This window comes from Phalacrocorax aristotelis, chromosome 7, assembly GCF_949628215.1.
Source record: "Phalacrocorax aristotelis chromosome 7, bGulAri2.1, whole genome shotgun sequence".
In the NCBI taxonomy this organism is placed as follows: Eukaryota; Metazoa; Chordata; class Aves; order Suliformes; family Phalacrocoracidae; genus Phalacrocorax; species Phalacrocorax aristotelis.
In genome coordinates, this window is record NC_134282.1 from 27,046,388 (window position 1) to 27,069,896 (window position 23,509).

At 43.1% G+C, this 23,509-nt stretch overlaps 1 protein-coding gene across 1 annotated transcript in view; it reads left to right on the forward strand.

The window, feature by feature from the left end:
- Positions 1-23,509, forward strand: part of HS6ST1 (heparan sulfate 6-O-sulfotransferase 1) — a 209,170-nt gene that overhangs the window by 157,588 nt on the left and 28,073 nt on the right. The window lies entirely within an intron of this gene.

Below are 23,509 nucleotides of genomic sequence, written 5' to 3' on the forward strand. Positions count from 1 at the left end.
ACTGAATTAACTGATAAAACTCCACTGAGTTCAGCAGTAGCTGAACTGGGCCAGAGCAGAGCACCTCTGAATCCCACATTAGGCTCTCTTATCCCTAGTCTCATTTTTCACTCACTTCAAGCAAGTCACCCCAGAAGAGCTGCGAATTTTGTCATGTTCTCAGGTCAGTGCCAGCTGCCTCGGTGGAAACCCAAAAACCAATTTTGCCCCAGCTCCCACAGCACGTCATTCCAACAAACAGGTCCTGCAGGGATATGCATTTCCCTCCACAGCCCAATGCCACTGCTTCTCTTCACACCCCTGTACTTAGTCTAAACAAGCGTAAGACAGGTGTGCCTCATGCTCTCAGTCTTTCCCTGGCAGTCTCTGAATACTGCATCCCAACTGAAAAGCGTCCTATTTTTGCTTGCATGCAGCAACTACATTCAAAGCAGGCATCTGTTCTGAATGCAGCTGTATCACCCATACCAGTGATTTCCCCACTCTGTTCATGTTCTAGTAGCTTTCTCTCAGGTATGGGACAAGCCAACAAAACTGTAAATGTAAGGCAGGAATTAAAGCGCGTTCATTTTTTGCACAGGGAAGCGTTCTCATGGTTCGTGGCCCAGCACATCCTTCAGCAGCCTAGTTGCTCTCTGCTTTGCTTCATAGCTTGCTCATTCTCTGACCTGTAAGTTTATTCCCATTCATGTAAATAGATGCAGAATAACCTGGCAAACCTTAGGGCTTTGATTTTCCTGACTGGGTGACCACAAACAGCTTGCTGTTGTTTGCAGTGTGGTTCACAGGCAGTTTACCAGCAGTCTTTAAAAAAAAAGGTCCAGCATCACCAGCTTTCACTCATCTTTCTCTGTTCTACAATTAGGAAAATGATATGCTTGTTCTTACCCACCTACATTCAGTCATCCCCTGTGGAAACATAATTCCTTATATATCCATAGAGGTTTTAGGGATAAACTACTGTATTACACCTTTAGGTGACATCCTATTGATGTCTTGGCTGCCAGATGCTCCGAGGTCTTAGCTGAATGACAGCTGTGAGTGTGCACAGGGTTTGATATAGGACACCCCAGAGCTGCCTCTTCCAAACCTGCCAGCTTAGGTGTGTGCCAGTCCTCAGGCCAGGACTTTGACATGCTACCTCTGGCACTACCCACTACCCCAGGCACACACGCACAGGCACGTTTTCCCAGTTGGGTGGTCCAGTCTTGGACAGCAAATGGCTTAAGCACATGCCTGAAGTTAAATATCTGCCTAAAGGCTTCCTAGCCCAAGTGGGAATGGATCTGGGGTCAGCTCAAGTGTTTCTCTGAATCAGGGTTGAGGCTGGTCCCATGCAAGAACACCCCTCATTTTGAGTGAAATGTGGCAGCAGAATAGGCCATGCCTGATTTTTGACAGTGCTGGAAGCCAGCCAAGTCACTAAAAGTGTTAGTCTTTTTCTTTGCAGCTCTGAAAGGAATATTTGAATACAGTGACAGAGCTAGGTAAAGAGGCAGAAGGGTTGTTTGTTTTCCTTTTTAGTCAAACTTTCAGTACATGCTTAAAATGTGACACTCTTGTCTGGTATTTTCAGTTTAGACAGAACGTGGTTGTTTCTTGGGTTGAAAAATTGAATTCCAGAAAGAAATAATATTTCTGGCAAAGCGGACTGCATTCCAGGGCATTATTTCATCTGCTAACTAGTCGAAGAGAGTCAACATTGGCCAATATGACCATGACTGCATGTATTTCGTATTAATTTTCATCAAAACTTGCCAGAAAACTCATGTGTTTGTGCCAGCAGACCACTCTTCCTTTCCATATGTTTTGTAGTGTCATCATTCACTAACCCCAAAAGTCTAAGGAAAAGAAAAAGCAATAATGCAGCGTACTCATCTCCTCTCATTGCCCACTGCAGAGTTACAAAGAGAGGTGGATAGGAGTCCTTTAGCAAGCAAATGAGAAGTTCTTCGAGGAAGTGGTTTTGCGCGTCCCTTGCAGGACCAATATTTCTGGTGCATAAGAAAACAGGATTCTAAATGAGGTCATGAAGTACAAGGCAGCTTTGACCCTCACTCTGCTTTCCCTTTCTGCTGGTGCTCAGAACAGAGCCTCACTGTTATCTGATCTAATTTTTATATACGTTTGGCCCAAATTCCTTCAAAGTGTCCTTTGAGAATTCTCGGGACATTCTTGCTCTCGTGTTCTCAGGTGCGCTGGGCACTCCTGCTGCACTGCATTCCCTAGCAGTGGTGTCTAAACGTGCAGCTTTTGGGGCTTGCTTACTGTCTTACAATACGTAGAAGAATGGGAACTCTCAGTGCCTCTTCTACCTGCAAGAGTCCTTTGAAACAAGACTTGCATAACATGCCTATAATTTGTCAGAGATGGAAGAATGCAGTTGCAGATCCCAGAACAATCCATGAAAATAAATCCAAACTCCTGAATTCTCCTGGTGGTGAAGTGCATTTCAGTGTGCCATCAAGCAGCTAAACAATTTCTGTGTCCTCTGTCCCTAAAAATGATTTAATTATATCTTTTTGCAGGGACCAGTTAGCCAAAAAAAATTGAGCCACGTGGGTTTTTTTGAAGTTCCACCTAAGCAGTTTGTCATCAGTTATCATTCCCAAGAATGTAGTCAGGATATATCCCAAACTTTGCGTTGCCTCAACAGGGCAGTGTTTTCCCTGCCTTTTGATTATATCTGGAAATTGGAAATGCAAACTGCCCTATCCCAGAGAATCTCAAAATGGATCCTGAGGTTTCTTTTACAGTGCTGTCAGCTGGTGCCCAAGCCCTTCTCTCTGAATGTCAAAGTACTTTCCTTGGGGAGGCAGGTGGCATCTCCCACCTGCTTCAGAAACATGCCAATCTTTGCTATCTGGTCAGCAGATCTGTGCAGCAAACTCCTGACCTTTGTTAAACACCGTGTACTACATATGGTAGCCAGCTCAGATGCCACATTTGGAAGAGCCACGCTTCAATCAGTCTGACTGACAGAGCTGATATTTCTCTTTCCCACTCTCCAAAGGAGATTTCTTCTTGTAAGGTACTGTATGCCAGAGGCTACATCCCTGTGTACTGCAAGGTAAATACCTCATCTATGGAGTTATTTCAGTAAAGGTAGACCTGGTGACCCAGCTGCCTTTCCTCCCTCTCTGAAATCCTCAGATTTTTCAATTCTGAGGAAACTTCTCCTGACTTTTTATATGGCAAGGAGAAGAGGCCCTAGGAGCATAGGCTGTGGCTGGTCTTGAGCTCTGGAGGTAAATGAGTATTTCAACTGGCCAAGCCCAAAGACTTGTGGTGAATGGAGTTAAATCCAGTTGACAGCTAGTCACAAGCGGTGTTCCCCAGGGCTCAGTATTGGGGCCAGTCTTTTTTAGTATCTTTATCAATGATCTAGATGAGGGGATCAAGTGCACCCTCAGTAAGTTTGCAGATGACACCCAACTGAGCGGGAGTGTCGATCTGCTTGAGGGTAGGAAGGCTCTGCAGAGGGATCTGGACAGGCTGGATCGATGGGCCGAGGCCAATTGTATGAGGTTCAACAAGGCTAAATGCCAGGTCCTGCACTTGGGTCACAACAACCCTGTACAATGCTACAGGCTTGGGGAAGAGTGGCTGGAGAGCTGCCCGGCAGAGAAGGTCATGGGGGTGTCGGTCAACAGCCAGCTGAACATGAGCCGGCAGTGTGCCCAGGTGGCCAAGAAGGCCAATGGCATCCTGGCTTGTATCAGGAATAGTGTGACCAGCAGGAGCAGGGAAGTGATTGTGCCCCTGTACTGGGCACTGGTGAGGCCACACCTTGAATACTGTGGCCGGTTTTGGCCCCTCACTATGAGAAAGACATTGAGTTGCTGGAGTGTGTCCAGAGAAAGGCAACAAATCTGATGAAGGGTCTGGAGAACAAGCCTTATGAGGAGAGGTTGAGGGAACTGGGGTTGTTTAGTCTGGAGAAGATGAGGCTGAGGGGGGACCTTATCGCTCTCTCCAACTACCTGAAAGGAGGTTGTAGTGAGGTGGGTGTTGGTCTCTTCTTCCAAGTAACTAGCAATAGGACAAGAGGAAATGGCCTGAAGCTGTGCCAGGGGAAGTTTAGATTGGATATTAGGAAATATTACTTCACTGAAAGAGTAGTCAGGCATTGGAACAGGCTGCCCAGGGAAGTGGTGGAGTCACCATCTCTGGGGGTATTTAAAAGACATTTGGATGTGGTGCTCAGGGGCATGGTTTAGTGCTGAACTGGCAGGGTTAGGTTTACGGTTGGACTCGATGATCTTAAAGGTCTTTTCCAACCTATACAATTCTGTGCATGTTCTGTGTATATTTGCAGCTGAATTGGCTACAGAACCAACTCAGAGAAACTCTGTTGCTGCAAGTTACAGCTCAGCTTTAAAAACAGTCACCTTATCCTGCTAGTGTATTTCTTGTATTTCTTTTGCCTGATTTCTTCTTTTGGGAAGAAAACACTGTGAGTGAGCCATAAAACAAAAATTACATTCATGAGCTTTTTACAAATGGGAGGGGGGTTCTAGATAAATAGATATATATATTTGTTTAATTATTCACTACACGGACTTAACCTGTAAGAAGTAGTGCTTATATTGCTAATATTGTACACAGAGAGGGTTTTATGTTGAATTTCAGTAAACTGAGTTGGAATAGTTGAAATATGCACAAGAATTGGGAACTAGTATGTGTGTTTATAGCAGTATTGCTAATTGGAGGCTTTTCAGATAGTACCACTGTAGTGTTTTCCTTATATCTCAGCTGCTGAAATTACACTATCACCTTTGACTCCTCCTATAGCGAGGAAAGAACAGTTTTAAAATTCAGGACTTACTATTTAATAAAAGCTATGACTGTGTGCATGCATGTCTGTAGTTGGAAGGTCCTGACTCATTCAGTTTTCCTGTATTTGGCCTGGCACTACTGTACATGGGTGTGCAAAGAGAAGACAGCAGGAGAATCTAATCTGCCTAAATTCACACTGAAATCTATACAGTAGAGTAATATGAAGGAAAAAGATGCAGTCACTGCTTGTGCACCACTCTCCCCAGTGGTGTGCAGTAGGCCAGCTGATCCAGCTGATCAGATATTATCTTTTCCCCATTCTGTAAAATTAAGAGGTTTCAAGAGCTAAATGACAAAGCTGCTTAATACCAAATCTATTATCAGCAGTGTTACTGTCATCACCTGTACCGCAAGCTCAGCTTTGTAGTCAGACCTCTTCGAGGCTGACAGGCAGCAGTGGCAGGGATAGCAGGGCAGGCAGCTTTGGAGGGATGCTCATCTGCTTTGCTCCACTCCAGCTGCATGCTTTGCTCTGTCCTTTGGTGGGTTTCTCTCCTCTAACTAGGAGTTCAGAGGCTGGGACATAGAAAGCAGCTAATGCATTTGTGAAACATGGAGGTGCAAGTGTTGAAGAAAGACTCCCTAAAGGGATAGGAGGAAAGGAAACAATTTCAGCAACCTGCAAGAGTAAGCTATGTGCCATCCTGCAGACCAAAGCAATTTGAATGGTGTAAAAAAAAAAACCAAACCACTTTCCCCCCTGTTTTCTCCCTGACATTTCCACTTAGCAATAGAAGACAAAGTTACATCAAATGGAGTGATTGTTTTGATTTATATGGCACCTTGGATGGAACAGGTACTTTACAAGACATGTAGCACTGGTCCAGCTTCCAACTGCTTACAGCCTAACGAGATGCATGAGATGTGACAAGCTCTGCTAGCCCAGAGGATGGACTGCAGGGACATTCCAGGTGGGGAAAGAGGCATGGCTGGAAAGCAGCTCGGTGCTGTCAGGGATTCCTGTCTGCCAGAAATGAATGCCTGAAGTGGTGGCTCACCGCAACTCTCTGCAGCAGCCTCAGCCTGCAAGTGGGAAAAATAAAAGTAGGTGAAAGCCAACTTTTTCTCTCACTGAGGTTTGATGCAGAGTGCGGTTTGGCCTGACTCTCAGTGATGATGCTGAAACCAGAACTGAGCACTCTGTGGCTCTGAACCCCTGTCGCTTTTTTTCAAAATAGTTTCTTATTCTGCTCCACGTGGGCAAAGCCACATCAATCACACCATGCTGGCTCCAGCCCCAAATTCCTGTCAGTGCTTTCGTACTTACTTGTTTTAGCTTTTCTTTAAACGCCTATGTATGGCAAATCTTCCTGTGATGGTATCTTCTGTCAAGAGTCCTTATAATCAAAGGTCGGACATTGTTATAGGTTAGGTTTGGGTTTTGATCTTTTCATTAGTGCTACCTTTGGGCTGAAACCTGCAGAGCTTCCTTAAAGACAATGTCCTTCTTGCTGTTTCTATTTCTCAAAATATAAGGGGTTTGTAGGATCAGGTTTGCTATCTGTAGATTGGATCAACATCCGTTTAGCTTGTTTGATGATGGGCTCTACTGAAATACCAAAATCAGGTGAGATCTCAACTGAGCAGCCCATCATCTCCCAGGAAAGTGCCAAAGTACATGTGAAAGACCTGCTGAAATCAGTGGACATGTGGCACAGGCTCAAACTTAAGCATTGGCCCTGTCAGCTCCATACCCCTGGTTGTACTTCTTTTTTTTCCCATTTATTTGCCATCATTCTGAAACTAATTTGGAAGGTAATGATTAAATACTGTCAGAAAGCATAGAGAAGAGGAGGAAAGGCCTCCCTAATTGTGTTTTGACATTTTTGACATCAGCAATTCTTTTGAAGGAAAGAGAAAAAAGAAACAAAACAAAATCTGTTCAGTCAAGGTTTTCTGCTTTTTGTTCTCTTTGGCTAAGAAAAATCAGGTTACAGAGAAGATAGCGCTGCAGAACCAAAGCTGGCCTCCTAAGCAGGAGTTTTCATGTACTCGTCTTCCATCTAAAGGCAGTTTTACAGAAATTTGCACTCCTGTAAAGCAAGTGTTTTCTTTGTAAGTGATACAGCACTTCAGCTTCCACAGCACCTCAGTACTTTGCACTGTCTCAGTGACTTCAGGGATGTGGTACTAAGATCTGCTTAATACATTGGTCGGCCTAAACACAGTAGGATGTCAGCTCTGTCCCCAGGTTTTGCATCACTAGGTAAATATCTTAGCAAATGGAAGAGCGTGTCTGTGTTTTGTAATATTAAAACCCTGGCTAAAAGAGACTACTGTACTGGCTCTTGAGAGCTTTAGCAACCCTGATGCAGTATCTTCATCATGGAAGGCATTCTGAGGAGTTATTTATCTTATTAGCGTTTAAAGATTGGTTTCAAAGGTATTTTCTAAATATGAAACCCAGACTGTAACAGCAAGATCCCTAATTAATGACAGAATTATCAGTTGGCATGTAGTCTTCCATGCTTTGAAAGCATTTCTCCAGAGTTTAACAATGGCTTCACACAGAAAACAAGTAAGGCCAATAGTAGGTCTAACACCTAAAGCAGGATTAATTTGTAAATCTCATTTTGTTGCATTTTAGGGTTTTTTTTATTTTGAAAGGGAAATAAAGCATTTCCAACCTTTTCTTACATTTACCTACCAAACTTTAGGACTGAGATTGTATTCCTGCCCTGTAACAGAGGAAATCCTGTTTTCCTAGCATGTGACTCTGCAAAAAGTATCAGAAACAATTAAATCTAAAATCTGTGGGGAGCCTAGTTTGTTCTCCCTCCTGCTGCCTTGCTGGAGTTGGTGATCCAATGTAGGTGGCTTTAGGGAAGGATCCAAAGCCACAGTCTCTCTTCCATATCAGTGGATAGCTCTGAGCTGGGTACAGGGAAAAACTACAGAAGCCTCTGAGTCAGCCACAGGGACATCTTGATACATGCCACCACAAAACGGGTTCTTCTCATTCCCCTTCAGCATGCCTATGGGCTCTCAGCACAGATTTCTCTCCTGTAGCTGTTGAGGATATTTTTTTTCTGCTGCCTGGTAAGCCTTAATATGACTTCTTTCTTGGGTTTAGCAGGTAAATGAGAACACAAGCCTCCAAATTTTTTTTCACAAATTACATTAAAATGTCTTAATTTCCAAATGACTAATAAAACCTGAAATCTCCTGAGAGGCCTAGGGCTTTTCTCTAGGATTAGCCCCAAATGAAACGGCCATTACTGTTTGAATATTTCCGGAGTATGTTTTAGATACTTTTTAAAATTTTGATTGAAAGTTAACCATACAAGTTATTTTGAAGGGTCTTGGTGTTTAGTTGTCAAGAAAGTGAGTTGAAAGCAATGAGTGACCAAATTTGAGCAGTACTGAAGACTTGTGGGATTTCCCACAAGTGGGATCTGAAAGAAATCTGAACTGCTCCTCACCTGCTAGTTGTGGGATGTGGTTTTGGAAGGGGGTCATGAAATTATGTCTGTAGAGACAGCACAGCTTCTGGTGCTTCTGCATGGCAATCGACATTTTAGGGTCAAGCATTGTTTCAAAGGAGAATGAGAAGAAAAACCAGATTTTGCTAATGAGATGTGAGTAGTTTTCCAAACCTCACGAACTCCAATCACACCCTATTTCCCTCCATGTTTACGTCAAGGCACCCCAATCCTGCCAGTCAAAATGAATGAGAATATTTCGTACATTAACCTGCTAGTGAAGTGGATCATGTGAATGAAGTTATTCAGCTACGTGGCTGTTTACAGAGCACCATCTGCATCACATGTACATTTGAGTTTCCAAACATCCACAGATTCAAATGTCCACAAATTGATGTGCATAAAGGATTGAGTTTGTCCCCTGGATGTATTCCCACAGAGTTGAGTCCACTGTCAAACTGGGTTGATATGTAACTTAGACAATTTCTTAATAATTTTGCAGTTCCTTAAAAACAATAGCTTGAAGTGCAATTGAATCTTTCTCAAGTTGTTGTTTGCTCTGATTAAGGCACAACTTTAAAGATGTATCTTATCTTACTGTCATGAAACATAGTGACAGCTCTGTCGCTCACTGGAAAACCTCCTTCTGAACTTTGAATGCCTTTGTTGTTTGTTTTTTGGAGGTTGCTTTGTTGTTGTTGTTTTTTAATGGTAGTCTTTTCATTTCTTTTATGCTTATGGATTTGTACATCCCTGGTGCTTTGCTGACAATCCCACCAGCCTGTGAGGAACTCGCTTCAGCAATGTGTAGCTTTCTCCATTTTGAATGCAAGCAAACAGTACTTCAGTGCATTGATGCTAGTGGGATATTCCAGGAAAAGGGGTTGGGGAAGAATTCTTTTATGGTCAGTAAGCAGGCGTCTTGCTCTACTCTCCTGTTCAGATCTTAAGAACAATTTGGCATTTGTAAGATTCCAGAAATTATCGTCCTCGGAGAGACAAAACTCTCACTTGTTCAGCTGGCATGCCAGGGCACATCTAAGCGCTTTTCTCTTGCAGGCACATTATTGAGCATTCTCCTCTCCATGCCCAAAGCTAACAGCCAGGATACCCTCCTGCTGTAGTTTCCAAGACCACTCTTTCATTCTTCCGACTCCAGCCCTGAATGAGATGTCGCATGGAGCAAACCAGCCTTTGTAAGTTGGCATGCAGAAGCTTAGGAAGTAGCTCAGTTCTGCTTGCATGCATCTCTTCACAAAATTAGGGACTGCAAAAGGCGTTGTGATTCAGAGCTGTATTAACAGCCAGATGTAGGAACTTTAAAGAAAGGCATTCTGCAGATTGATCACAGCAATGCTATTACTGTCAATGGTGTGTAAAGTGTCAACTGCAGCTGTGTTGAATTATTCATTATTTTATAAATACAGTGAGGTTTCCAAGGGCAAGGTTTTTAAGATCCATTTGAAAAGTGAAATGAAAGCCCCTGTAATTAAAAATCATTATTAAACTTCATTTATTTAACTTCATTTCAACTTTCCCCATGTGATTATTATTAAAGTTATTATATTTATTGATTTTTCTACTCCCTTCCCTTTCTCTGCCAGCTAATGAGAAAAAAGTGGTTTTGAATTAAGCAAGTAATCTTGCTCTCCCTAGACAATTGTCTTGTGCTCTTATGCTGACCCCTGGAAAGACATTTACTGGGTGATGCTCTTATTTTTGCTGATAGGAGACACTGTGCCCATCAGTACAGGGTAAAAGGAAATAAATTAAAGGGAAATCTGAGTTTTGATGTGCTTGCATCTTAGACCCTTAAGCCTGTCTTTAGGTTTGGAATGACTGGAATCTGCCCTGGGCTCAGCGGGGAAGGAAGTGCAGCACAGAGCGCAGTGCTTTCTTGTTTTAAAGCAAGCAGTGAAGGCAGAGTGCATGTCCAATTCCGTACAAACAACATTATCTTCAGTTCATCTCTAGTAACAGAACATATTTCCATCAGTACTGTGCCATTCAAGATAAAAAAAGTTAAAAGTCCCTTTGATACCTCAGCCATCTTTATGGTCATGCTACAGTCCTCTCAAGATCAAGGCTGTGGTATAAATAGCTGTGCTTGCTTGTGTGGCAGGACCAGATTAACACAGTGATGATGCTGAAAATAGCCTGAACTGAACTCCCTCATGGCGAGGGCCAGCCGTTTCCTATATCAGCTGCTCATTTACAACTTGCACAGGAGCATCCAGAACAGCAGCAAGGATGCTATGAGAGCAACATGCCTATCCCGAGGGCTCCGGGCTTCCCAGTCTCCTCTGGCTTCTTCCAGCCATCATCGCAAGGGTGGCAGCAGCCAGAGGAAGCTGTATGTGGTGGACACGCAGGCAGCAGGAGTGGTCACAGTGGCAGGTCTCAGCTGCCACCATGTCTTATCCCTGCCTCCTTCCCGAGCCCCTCAGCACAGCCTGACTGTCTCTTCTCCGCTTAGCATGTGGCATTAGCACCAACTGGTACCAGGAGCCTGACAGAAGCCAGGGCTGGGGCTGAGGAGTTTACTGCTGACAGTATAGCTGTATGGCACCCATGTCCTAAGTATCATTAATTATGGCTCTCTTATGGTTCAGTTTTCCTGCCTGCCTATTGGAATTATTAGTCTTTGCCACTTTCTCAAGGATACTGCAGGGCTGTATTTACTGCTTCTTGTGAAGTTTATTTTGACCCTGCAGTAGGAGGTGCTTTTAAGTGTCACATATGTTGTTACCTTTACAAACAAATATGTTCACACAGCTCATCTAGCATTTGGCACAGGATTAAAGACTAGTAATTCCATTTTGTCTTTAAGTTAATCTTCCAATAGTGCAGTATCGCTGACAATTGAAAGCCAAACTGATAAGATGCAAAGCATTATGTATTCACATAGAAAAGGGTATCTCTTTCTGAAGTTAATTGTGCAGGGCTCTTTTCCTCTTCTGATTGTGTAGTACAGCCTTAATATTGCACCTCCAGGCATCAGAGTATCTTAGAAATACAGAGAGTAAATTCCCTTGATTTCTGCAGTGTGCCAGTCCCCCGCAGCAGCAGGACATGTGCTTTATACTTCATTCCAGCTCTCCGTGGGGAAATGGAGCAACAGGGCCATAGAGATAGAGGAAGAGGATAGATAGAAAAGATAAATAATCTCGTAGAAGAAGTTCTTGCAAAACTCTGTATCGTTTTCAGAACACCAGCTGAACCAGCAGTTTTTCCCCCAACCCAGAGACAAGAAGTATCCTGGGGGCAGATCTCAGTAGGAGGGAAGAGCCCTCAGACCAACTCTGCGCAAACTCCAGATCCTTTGAGTTCTCCTGCCTTTACAGAGCTCGGTCTTCTACTTACCATGTTTTTTTTAATCACTTGACTCCATTCTCACTGCTTTCTGTATCAAAAATTAAATTCATGTATTGAATTCAATACATTGATGAGTACTGAGGCGATAATAGACAGCCTGTAAAGGTTTTGGGGTGAAAGTCAGATAGAGGTCATGTTCCCACTTACTTTTGTGACCGTATGAACCCAGTGAAACATATGTCTCCTTACACGTGTGCTTGCTCATTTCTCATTCATTTTTGCTCAGTAGTTATTGAGGAGTGAGATCATAACTGGAATTTATTTACAGCTATGGTCTCTCCACCCTGTTGGGTCCTTCAGCAGAGTGACTTTATCCAAGATTTCATTTCCTCCCTGTCTTTTTGCATATACGGAAAAAAAGGTGGATGGAAGAATATGCTGGCAGAAATGCTTTGGCAGAAGGCCCTTCTTTATCTTCATCATAGCTTCACAATGAGTGAGAGCAAGCGTCATAGCTGAAACTTGTCTGCTGCCTGTCCCCACAGGTGTTTCACGGCTAGAGGGCCGGTTTCTCAGCACCCAGCTCTGGCCTAGGGGAGAAGAGGAGTTTCACAGCTCATTGTTATCACAGTGTATTTCTGCCCTGTGAACCGGAGCCAGCGCAGAGATGCCCAGGCAGCAGCATGTTGCCATCAGTAGGGCTAATTAGCGTGGAGGCAGCACTGAGCAATCATAGCCCAGAGGGAGCTGGACCAGGTGTCTAGTTAATATATTCCTGCAAGGTTGTGATGAAGAGAGTGAGTGCATGTCTTCCTCCATCCACCACAGTAGACACATTTGCTGTACTACCCCAGCACATTCCTGTTCCTTTCTGTAGCTGTCTGTGGTCTTTTTTCTTACATTATGATCTTAATTTCTCTGGAAGAACTTCTCTTTATATGTGTGCCATTTAGAGTCAAACATTGTAGCTTGAGTAGAAAACAACAGAGATATCTTATGACACCATTTTGTTAAAGTTTTTAATATAAACACAAACCTGATTTTGCAGCTCTTGAAAAAGGTTCCTCTTAATATTAAAGCAAAAATAAAATCATGGTTGTAATTTTATCATGAGTGAAAATGGAAAGCCTTATAAAAATAAATCAAACATGCCATGCCAAAATAATGAAACCTGTATGCAGACACAGGCAGGACACACACACAACATAGACAGAATTTCACATTTCCCTGGGTTTTGTCCTTCATTCGCAGACAGCTATGTCAAACCTTTCACCACAGTTTTGGAGCACTAATGAAGAGACAGTTAAAGGACTTGAGCCTCCTGCTTGCTTCCTTCAGTAGCACTAGAAATCTTTCAGTCTTTCTGATAAATTCCCCAGGAAACTCACAGAATTTCAGACTTTAGAAGAGTCTGTGTTTCTTTTCTTGCAAGTAATTATTTCCCTCCCCTTTTTATCCCTTCAATGCACCACACTTCTATTGTTTTATGGATTTTTGTTTTAGCTTTAACAGGTTTCCAAAGCACTTTCCTTGGTTGAGAGCTGGAAATACACCGCTAATATAGGGAAAAGTGACTGGATATTAAAACTGCACCCAGGGCTTTATGATAGCATGGCAAATGCAATGGGCTGGGCTGGTACCACCGAGAACTGGAGTTTTGCCAAAGTGTTAATATTGTTAAGTGTGTGCAGACAGATATATTGATACATAGCCTACCTCTTTTCTATGTCTGCATCCATTAACTTATACTTAGCATTCAAAAGTGGAATGGTACATGTCTGTGGTAAATTTCATAGTACATCAAAGATCTTCCTGTTACTCCTTTGATGACAGCAGATCAGTGACACGAAGGAATGCTGGTGAAAAATTATTTGCATAGATCTTTGAAATCTTTATCCATTGACAAAAGCACCTTGTGTCACTCTATTTCATTTGCTCCATTGTTTTTACTTTATCATTTGCTTGGAGAAAGCAAACTAAATTGGATCAGAATGTCTTTTTTTTTCCTGTTTAGCTGGCATGCTCATAGTGAAATACAAATCTAACTATGGGGTTTTTTCTGTCTTTCTCTTTGCCTTTCCTCATTTGACCTGGATTTGTCTTTTGGTGTCTTTGATATATCCCTGTGTGATCTTTCTTCTTCATTACTTTAAAGGTAAGATCATTATTTCCTCAGTCAGTATTACACATGTATCAGAGGTACAGAAATACAACTTGAAAGCCATCTGGGGAAGAGGATACTAAGGAGGCAAAATAATTAGTGGCCATTTGGAGTGCAAGAAGTCCAATTAAGAAGTACATTTTATATTTTGCCTTCACTAACCATTGGTTGCAAGTAGGGATGCTCTCAATAGCAGAGGCTCGGGTTTTGCTGGGCAGCCCCCTGACAGTGTACTGTATGCAGTGCCACTGTGCCATGCTGGGCTTTGTCTCCCTCCTGCTGCTTCCCAGCTCTGCCAGTGCTTCCCTGAACGCAACTGAGAGGCAAGCAAAAGGTTAGAGCACGGGCATTGGAGCAGCCTTGGAGCAGCAAATCTGCCCAGGAGCAAAACAAGGTCCTTCATGTTTCCCTTCACACAGGAGTTCCAGAGAATTCGAGAGGGGGCTTACTGAATTAAAGATACATATATATCTGCTTGTTTAAATTACAACAGAGAGATGGGATGCCACTCAAGATCAGAATATATAGTGATAGGTGTAAAAAGACAGGCAGAGACATTGTGTCCTCCCTGAAAGCTTGCAGTGTTTTCCTTATGTGGCTGTGTTATGTCTTTGGTTTAGACTGCATTTTTCTGCCGCTCTCAGGAGTCTGCCAAGTCTGAGGTGAAATATCTCCAAACCACTCCTTCCCAGAGCTTGCTGCCTTTTCATGCCTTTTTAGTACCTTCTGTTCCTCAGGAACGCTTAGGGATGAGAACTTTTTGCAGGAGGAATTTAGAAATGTGCAGATGTTGGGAGGATGAGCTGTGTATTTTCTGACAATTTCTGAGTACAGAATTTTGCTGAAGACAAGCAACAGAAACTAAAGTAGGAAATTCTATTTTAATTAGCACTTTTATATGTAATCAGCAAGTGGCAAATAGTGAAGTCCTGATGCTTCCCAGCTTGCATGGAGACAGTCCTGGTCTCTGACAGATCTGCAAGAAACTATTATTTTTCCAGACCTCATACTTTCCCTCTCTCAGAGGTCCAGAAATATGTGCTGTAGTATCTGGGTCATCTCTGCAGTCCTGCAAAGGCCTGGCTGTGTTCCAGGAAGTGACTGATGGAGGGGGTTGGACCGGTCGCCTAGTGCCTCTCTCAACAATGGTCGGTTGCCTCCATTTACATAGTGACAGTGGAGTCACAGAAGACTCAATGAATTTAATTAGTAGGAACGGAAAAATGTGTGTACTCATTATGTAAAACATGTAAATTTAACCCTTGAAATGAAATTGTCAATGACTCACCACTGTGGCTGGATGCCAGTGCCAGAGGCGAAATTACAAGCACTGCAAGTGTGTCACGAGAAATTAAATCAACTACATTAAGGTTCCTGGGTTTTGTTGAGGAGGTGGTTGTTCCTGACCATTATAGAATAAAAACGTGTTAGGAATATTGGGGTTTCTACATCAAAAATGTGTTTTATAGCAGGATACGTATCTATAAGAAAGTTAATTGATAGAAGAGCAGAAAAACATGGAAAAAGTGGGAGGAATCATATACTGGATATCTACCAAAGTGCTGAGTACAAGGCCATAATAAACATTACACAATGTGTGGCCGCCATAGGAATACTTGAGGCTCTGATGGGTGTTGCAGTGCCAAAAAATGGCTGTGAGGAAAGTTTTTACCTACCCAGTCACTGCAAATGTTAATTCACAGGCCCTCAGGCAAGTTACACGAGGCTGGTTTGGGCTTACCGTGGTGGAATGCCCTGGGGTCTCATTCCACCTCATTGTAGAGGGTATGGAACAAAGAGTTTCATGGTGAGCTTTAGACTATTGTTTTCAATAAGAAAGGAAGGGACTTAACCCTCAGGCTATTGCTGACACTTCTGGATCCTGTCCAGGAGTGGGTGTGTATAGTTGCAGCTCTTAGGACAGTGCACAAAAAAGAATTTTTAAGGGTCTTTTTAAACTGCTGCCTGCTGTTGAAAAGCAAAAGAAAGGTCTCTGAATATTACACCTGTCATGCAGTAAATGAAGCTCAAAGGCTCTAATTCTTCCATCCTATCCCAGTGGTTGACATGGCACTGTACTGTAATTCTCATAAGACTGAAACAGGACTAGGAGCCAAAAGGGGTATCCTGGAGTCTCCCCCTCTGAGGGGCCCCGCAGTTTGGTGGGGTGGCATGTCCCTGGTCTGGTGTCACTTTCCAGTTCTGCAAATCTCTGTCTGACAGCAAGGCAGATACTAACCAAGGCTGGCAGGGCTGGGAGTGGCTATCAAAAGGCTAATCCGCTGAAAAGGCATTTTAAAGAGGACGAAGTGCTGCGGCATAGAAAGGCAGAGTGATTTGAGAGAGACGGACACCACCAATGGGAAATATGGCCTATTGTAATATGTTTTTTTCCATCATTGAGTATGGCCTCGCTTTATTTACTCATTTACTCCAGATTTCTTTTTTATTATTATTTATTTAAGAACTGCTGCTCTTAAGCTTCTTCATGCTCTCTAGGGATCACTGATGTGTAACATAGCTCTGCTTGGAGGCTCTTGCTTATCCTGCAATTCTCCCTGCAAACATGCTGGCAGCATGCTGCTTCCAGAAAGGGCTGTGCACTCCCAGACCGAAAGATAACAGTCTTTCCTGACCCCATTTCCAAATGTCAGCATCCAGGGGTTTCCTGTGCATACTCCAGAAAAATTCATCTAATTTCTTCTCAGAAACAGGCAGTGAGCATAGATGTGAAAAGCCTGGCATGCCCAAGACAAAGAGCCTGACTCCCATCATTAGTAAAGCCCACCTCACCGAGCAGTGAAGCACACGTTACAGAGCAGATGTAATGGGCTGAAACAAAAGTGCTGAGAGCTTGGAAGGGTAATTGGTTTCATTCACAGCTGAACTGCAGCCTGAACTGTCCATTCCTGCCTGGCCATCTCTACCCCCAGCGCTTCCTACCTGCCTGTTTGACCTGGCAGCTCAAGGTGAGCAGGTTCTTAGCCAAGAATGTCATGAGTAAGATTTTTTGTATTGTGATGCTGCTCTATTTTTCCAGTTTTGCCGTCTGAAAGCCTGGGGCGGTTATTAGACAAGGGTGTTTAACTAGATCAGAGTCCAAGATTATTCAGGTCCTGGGTCATCATGTCAAGTACTGCTGTTCACAACAGTAGTTTGAAGGATTTAACTTCTTAATATCCCCCATTACCTAGGGAGTGAGTCAGCCTTGCAGTGGAGAAATGCTTGCTCACACAGAACTGCATGTAATTTTATGCCTGTGATTTATACCACACCTTAGGAGTAGGGGAGGTCATCAAGGAAAGTTAAACTAAGGAGTGTGGAAAAAGGGTTATGAGAAGATTCTTACCACATTCTTAATGTCTAGAAAAAGTTCTGCTCCGCTTCCCAAGCCTGCCCCAGTGCTCCAGCAGAGTTACCCAGGCTGTGTATGTTCTTCCTCCAGTTTCCATCCTCTGCTGCAAATTCTGCAACGTGGCTCAACCACATGCTTCCTCCTGGCGCTTCTCTACCCAGGAATTTTCCTGACTGTCTTTCTCTTGGTTTGTTATTGCTGCCAATTGCTAGCCATGGCAGAGCAGTGAATTCCACTGTCCCTTCCTCCATTAACCCTAGCGCAGTGGGTATTTGTGGGAGTTAGGTGGGGTAGGGCAGCCAGCCCTTCTGTCTGCAAACCAAGCAAGGCTTTTCCGTAGCAGCAGGTTTGCTCTGGGGTGTGAGGATTTAAGGTGCCTGGGTGTCATTCTGAGGTCAAAGAGCCTGCCTCAGCCAAGATGACACATTTGAAAGTGAATCTCAAACTGTGTGAAAAGTACCAGAACTGACAGCAGTGAAGATCGGGGACAAGCAAAATCATCAACATTTTAGCTGACTCAAAAACTGTGGGTCCGACAGTTGTCATCATCTTAAATATTACTGGGCTTGTGCTTTATATAGGAAAGAAAAAATAGCCAAAGAAAAAAACATGTTCGGGGAAAAAAAGGTGAAAATCTCTCAGGCAGTCAAACAGTGAGGGTAGAGCACACAGAGGGAGAGGGAAGGGGACTTGCCTTGTGTCACAGCGCTGTCAAAGCAGTCCAAACTTTTGGAGGGAGGACAGGCACCCTCCTTATTTGTATCACAGATCTTTGAAAAAGACTTTTGTTTATGCAATGAAAGTCCTCTTTAAAAGTTAGAATACCATTATCTTTGTGAGACAGTTGCTTGGAGGACAGTTACACACTGACCGCCCCTTCTCCAGCCAGCCAAATTAAAATCATTGAAGCTGATGGTTGCAGAACCCTGAAAGGTCTGTGGGCTCTTGGACTTCCAGGCTTGGAGCAGCCCCAGCAGCTCTGCCACGGTTTTACTCAGCACCACTGCTGTGCCTCCCCGCTTACTTCAGTGTGGAGAGTTGGGCATATCTACCCCTCTACCGTTTTTGCTGAAGCTGCTGCTTGTGGTACTCATCCTGGGTATTTGCCCTCTGGACATAAGTAAATGATTTACACACAGGCTACTAAACATTAACTGCTTCACATTACTGTTTCTCCACTCTGGTTAAAAGCATATGACCTAGAAGTAAAGTCACTGCCCTTTATTTGCCATCCTGCAAGTCATTTTGTAGCCCAGGATTATTTAGTTTCAGAATTTTGACTCAGTTTTCCAGACCTTCTTACAAAGACAGCTCTTGCTAAAACAGGAGCTGCCACTGTCAGTCAGCAAAGTCCTGTATTCATCTAGCTACTGACACTCATTAGTGGCTGCTAGGTGATAATGAGGTTTTGTTCATTACCCTCCTCCATCTGATTTGAACTCCTGATCCAGAAACCAAATGCTGTAACATCTCGTTTTCAATCCTGAGCAATTTCAGGTCCTTGTTTCTCAGTGTAACGGTAAGTGAAATTTGTCCAGAATATCCCTGGCAGTATTTTCATCTTTATGGTTATTTCATTTGTACTCTTTTTGAGAAAGACAATCTGTTCACTGACATGGGATCAGTTTCTGAATACTATTTGTATCCCAAACGCATCTGAAGCAGCCCAGGGGATGTTAGTGGGATTTGCTGCTTGGGATCCTTCTGTGTGAGCTGTACTATAGGTACACGACAGGTATCCACTCCTGCAGCTTTGAGTCTAGCATTAACCCTCCTCCATGCTGGTGCCCACAGTTGGAGAAGATGGCAAATAAATAGGGAAGGAGTCATTGAAAAACTATGTGAAAGATAAAAAGACTGGAAACCAGGCCTCAAGAGAAAAATTGCAGAGGACAGTCTGTTGGGTTCAAGCTTAAGATTAAAGGGGCATTGATTTGCAGTCTGTAAGGGGAGCAGCAAGTTGGCAATAGACTAACAGACAAATGAAAGCTGAAGCTAGACAAATTTGGACTAAAAATTGTACAAAATTCACTGGGTTGTATAGGTGAAGCATTGCTGACAGGTGTTAAATTGAAATAAGATTATTTTAAGAATACATGCTGAATGAAAAAAAAATTAATTCATAGAAGCCTGATGGCCCCTGAAATTCAGAAGTCAAAATTGCAACATTCTTTTTTGTGGTTTTACTTTCCATGAATGACAATGAGATGAATATGTTCCTGGCTTTGCTGAGATTTGTCCGGAAATGAAAACCAATGTGTATCCTGTCACTCAATACCGTGGCATTGACTTGGAGAGATATCTTCCCTTGTTTCCCATGGCAGAAGGACCTTCCACTTTGATTTGGGGCGTTTCCTTCCTGCCACACCCACAGTATGAAAATACAAAACCAAAGCTTTTCATTACAGCTATTCCCGAGCTGCTGGGGTTTGCTTGTTTTGACAGTCAGGAAAATATGAGAGTTTGGAGGTACATTAACTAATTTAATGTCAGTGTGCTCTCAAAAGAGGAAAGTAAACTAGTTGACATAGTAAACATTAGTACTGAAACATAAGTCGAATAGTTAACATTAGAAAATGGTCTAAGTCTTGATAGCTCCTCATCTACCTGACAAAAAAGTGGTGGTGCAGCTGATCATCTCAGCCAGGCACATCTGTCAACAAGGAAAGCAAGAAGATGAAAGGGCAAGAGAAAAGCAGACTGCTTTGCTGCATTGCCCAGTTAGGTTGGGCTGCTCTGGAACCCCAGAGGGGCATGAGTTTTAATGCAGGTTTGGTTTGTGGTGGTTCACCATGACCGCTGGTGTTCATTGTTGCAATCAAGAAAAAGTGCTTCTGGAACCCCAACGTGAAGGTGAACAAGGGCACAGTCAGGAAAGGGAAGAAGCAAAAACTAGGGATTACTCAGAGGCAGCATTTTCAAAGGCAGCCTGGTAATATGGGAACCTAAGCTCCCATGAATAGCATTTAGGATCATCTTTCTCACAGATTATTTTAAAGTGTTGCCATCCTCTGTTCAAAAAATTGTTTTTTGTTCAACATGGGTGCTCTCAGGAAGCCCACTGTAACATCCACCCCCTTCAGCTGAAAAATTTGGCATGAAGAAGGGAGCCTACAGTGTTTTGAAATGCAAGTAGGCTTCTAGTTTATCAGTATAAAAGCTGGGAGTTACTGTTGCATTATCTGAGCCAAAAAAATACTCAGTGGAGTGTTACACCAGTAATCTCAGGCTGTCCTTAATGCACACCATAGCAAGGGTTAAATGAACTGGAAAGCTCATAGAAAAAAGCTCATACAGTGCAGTTTTTGTTCATACTGAAATGTTCCCATATGTTTCAGTTAACGCAGAATATAATTGGGTCTGCCTTGGGATGGAGACATTTTTCTTACGTGATGTATCATTAATCTGGTGTGGGGGAGAGCCTACCAGAAATAGGTTCCCTTCCCTTTTAGCCAAAACCCCACCATTCAAAATCTCCTGCCTTCTCTCTTCCCCTTAGTGCACTCCCTCTCCTCTCCAAAATGTTCTGACTTTCTGCAGTGAAATAACCTGATGGAACAGTTTCAAAACATGAGGTAAAATAGTTCTGCCCTAAATTAGCTTCCAGTTAATGTATTTCCTGGCTCAATTTGCTGAGCAGCTCACATTGCACATGGATGTTCCTAAATTAGAAAATCGTACATATAAAAGTTTTCTTGTGTTTTTGTGTGTATATTGCTTCAAAGTCAGGATTTCTGGTTTTGATTTTAGTACCTCAAAGTAACAGGAGCGAATTGTGCTTGACATTAATTACATCCTTCTGGTGCTTTATTATTATTAGAATAAACAAGCTACTGATTTGAGGGAGAGAAAAGTCCACAAGGTGTTTGAGGTCTTTATTTCCTTTCCTTTGGTAAACTTCCAGTAATTTAGCTTGCCTAATTTGCTGCTGGAAACCTGCTGCTGGGAGTGCTCACACCTGCGAGAGAATAAAATTAGTGAGCTGCACGGTAATGAGATGAGAAGCAGGGAAAATTTGGCTTTGTTTGTTTGCTTTTTGTGTGTGAATGTGCACAAAAAGCAGAAGGAATATTGGTTGTTTGAAAGCAAGACAGTGAGCTGTGCATGAAATGCGATGCCCAGTGATGTTTGGTGGTATAATCAGTCTGTTAGACATTATGCGGTGTTTCAGCACCAGGTGGACTGTATAGCATATACCTCCCATTGCCTTTCCAGACAAAGACAGAAGTCTTGTGGTGCTAACTTTGATCTGCATTGGTACTAAGTCGGGGACTTAACAGCAGTGCAATTGATCGCTGAATTGTGATCTCAGCAGAGGGGAACCCTGTTGCATTCTGGAGCCTTTATTGTGGCTCCCCAGTGTTAATCTGAGGGAACCGGAGTGGGTTTCTCTACATGCTACCACTGATCCCCTGGTGCTTTATTGGCCCACAGGAGCCACTGACAGCCTGTAAACTTAAGCCAGTTTTTGTACTATTGCCATTTACTACTAGGCACAAGGCAGATTCGGGCTCAGTGGCGTTCAGCAGCTACCTCTGGCCCTTTCTTGACCCATAGTACACATTTCTTGATTGTAGCAGCAGACGTGCCATAGTGCTTGGAGACAGAGCAGGTTGGTGATTGGTTGTGTTTCACAGTCTACAAATGCTTTATACCAAATGACAGTCCCATGAACACTTGTGTTCCTTGACTTTTTGAACCAGTGGGTTGTCAGTGTATTAAGACTGGTGGCACTTGTGAGAAAAAACCCATGTTAGATCTGGAGAGTGATTCATTTACTTTACTATAGTCCAGCCTGAGAAGCTGCTGCCCTGGAAGGGGCTCTCAGAGTTCCTCCCTGTGTGTGCACGCTCATATCTATGCAGGCAGGTGTATAGATATTTTAGTGCAAAGCTGAGCTGTTCGTACAGGGAGAGTTCAGTAACTTTAGTTGACATTTAGAAACAGTGCAGTCTGATTAGTGGTTTTAGAAAGCTTCCTTTCCTCCTGTACTACCTCCCTTTCCAGGCACCTATTCTTAGTTTCACACCTTATTTGTAGTTAGCATCTGCTTACATATAAAATTACCTCTAAATGAGATCAGCTGTCATGTGGGTCCACTGAAATTGTAGGTAGAACTTCTTATGTTGGCCCAACAAATGCAGCCTTGTATTTGATCAGTAAGCCACACTGTCTTAAGCATCATTCCTTATCACAGGGAATCTGTAAGCCAAAATATTTCCCTTATCTCATATGTGCAAACTAAGGTCACTGTTTTGATCTTTACACCACCATGTGGCTAACCAAGGGCCATTAGGGACAGAACTTGGTTATCAAGCTTAATTAACAATTGTTCTATTTATGAGACAAAAGACAAAGTTGAGTTCACTGACATGCTTGTAATTATAGTGACTGTATTGCAAATAGTTGTAAGAATGTACTAAAAATACCTCAAGTCAGCAGACATGACAATGAATACACTCAGTGAGAGAACCTGTCTATTACTAAATTGGTGCATTTCATAGCCCTTTTTGGAGGAGCCTAGTTTTGGAGGAGAGCTGTACTGTACTCAGGACAGATCACAAGGAGCTCCTCTACTGCCAGGATGCTCCTGCTTGGGTATCTTCACATTTTGTCTCTGGCTATTTATTGTTCCTTTTCCTTTTAATTAGCACAGTTCCCCCTTGCCTAGCAGTCCCAATTCCTTAAATCTTTCCCCATCACTTGGTAGTTTTGTCCACTGCACCCATGTGCTGACAACCCCTTAGGGTCATCCAAAATTTATATCATAGGAAAGAAATTGCCAGCTAAGAGAGAGAAGTGTAACTGTGCAGGAGGCAGAGTGATAAATGAGATTCTAGGAGGAGGGAGTGAGAGGATATTAGTTTTTAACAGCTTCTAGAGATCCTAAAATAGACCAGAACTGGGCCACAACTAACAGAAATCATGACTGCCTGCTGATGAACAGAGGCATCACTGCTGTTAGAGAAGGAGGTTTGGCAGAGGACACCTCTTGCAGCTTTCGTGCAGTTACTAGAGTGAATGGCTTGGAGCTAGAAGGATCCTGGGCTCCACTGCCAGAGTCCTTGGAGTTAAGCAGAATGAGGTCAGCTTAATGTGGTGGATTTTTTCAGCTGGTCTGGTGGTTTTCCAGAGGTCTGAGTCAAATTTGCTGAATGCATGAGTCTGGCAATTCATAAGTCTTTTGGCTTTTATAACCATCAGCCACAAACAGTATAAAACCTGCATGTACATGTGGACAGGAGGGAATTTAGGGTCAGTAGATGCCACATGAATGTACTGAGAGACTCTGGTGTTTTCATGGCAGAGCACTGACTGAACTAAGAGGCCTCAACTTTCTACTAAGGTTTTTATTTTCTACCTTTTATCTTCTTACTGAATTAGCAAAGGGAGAAGTGTTTCATTTTCTTGGCTGCT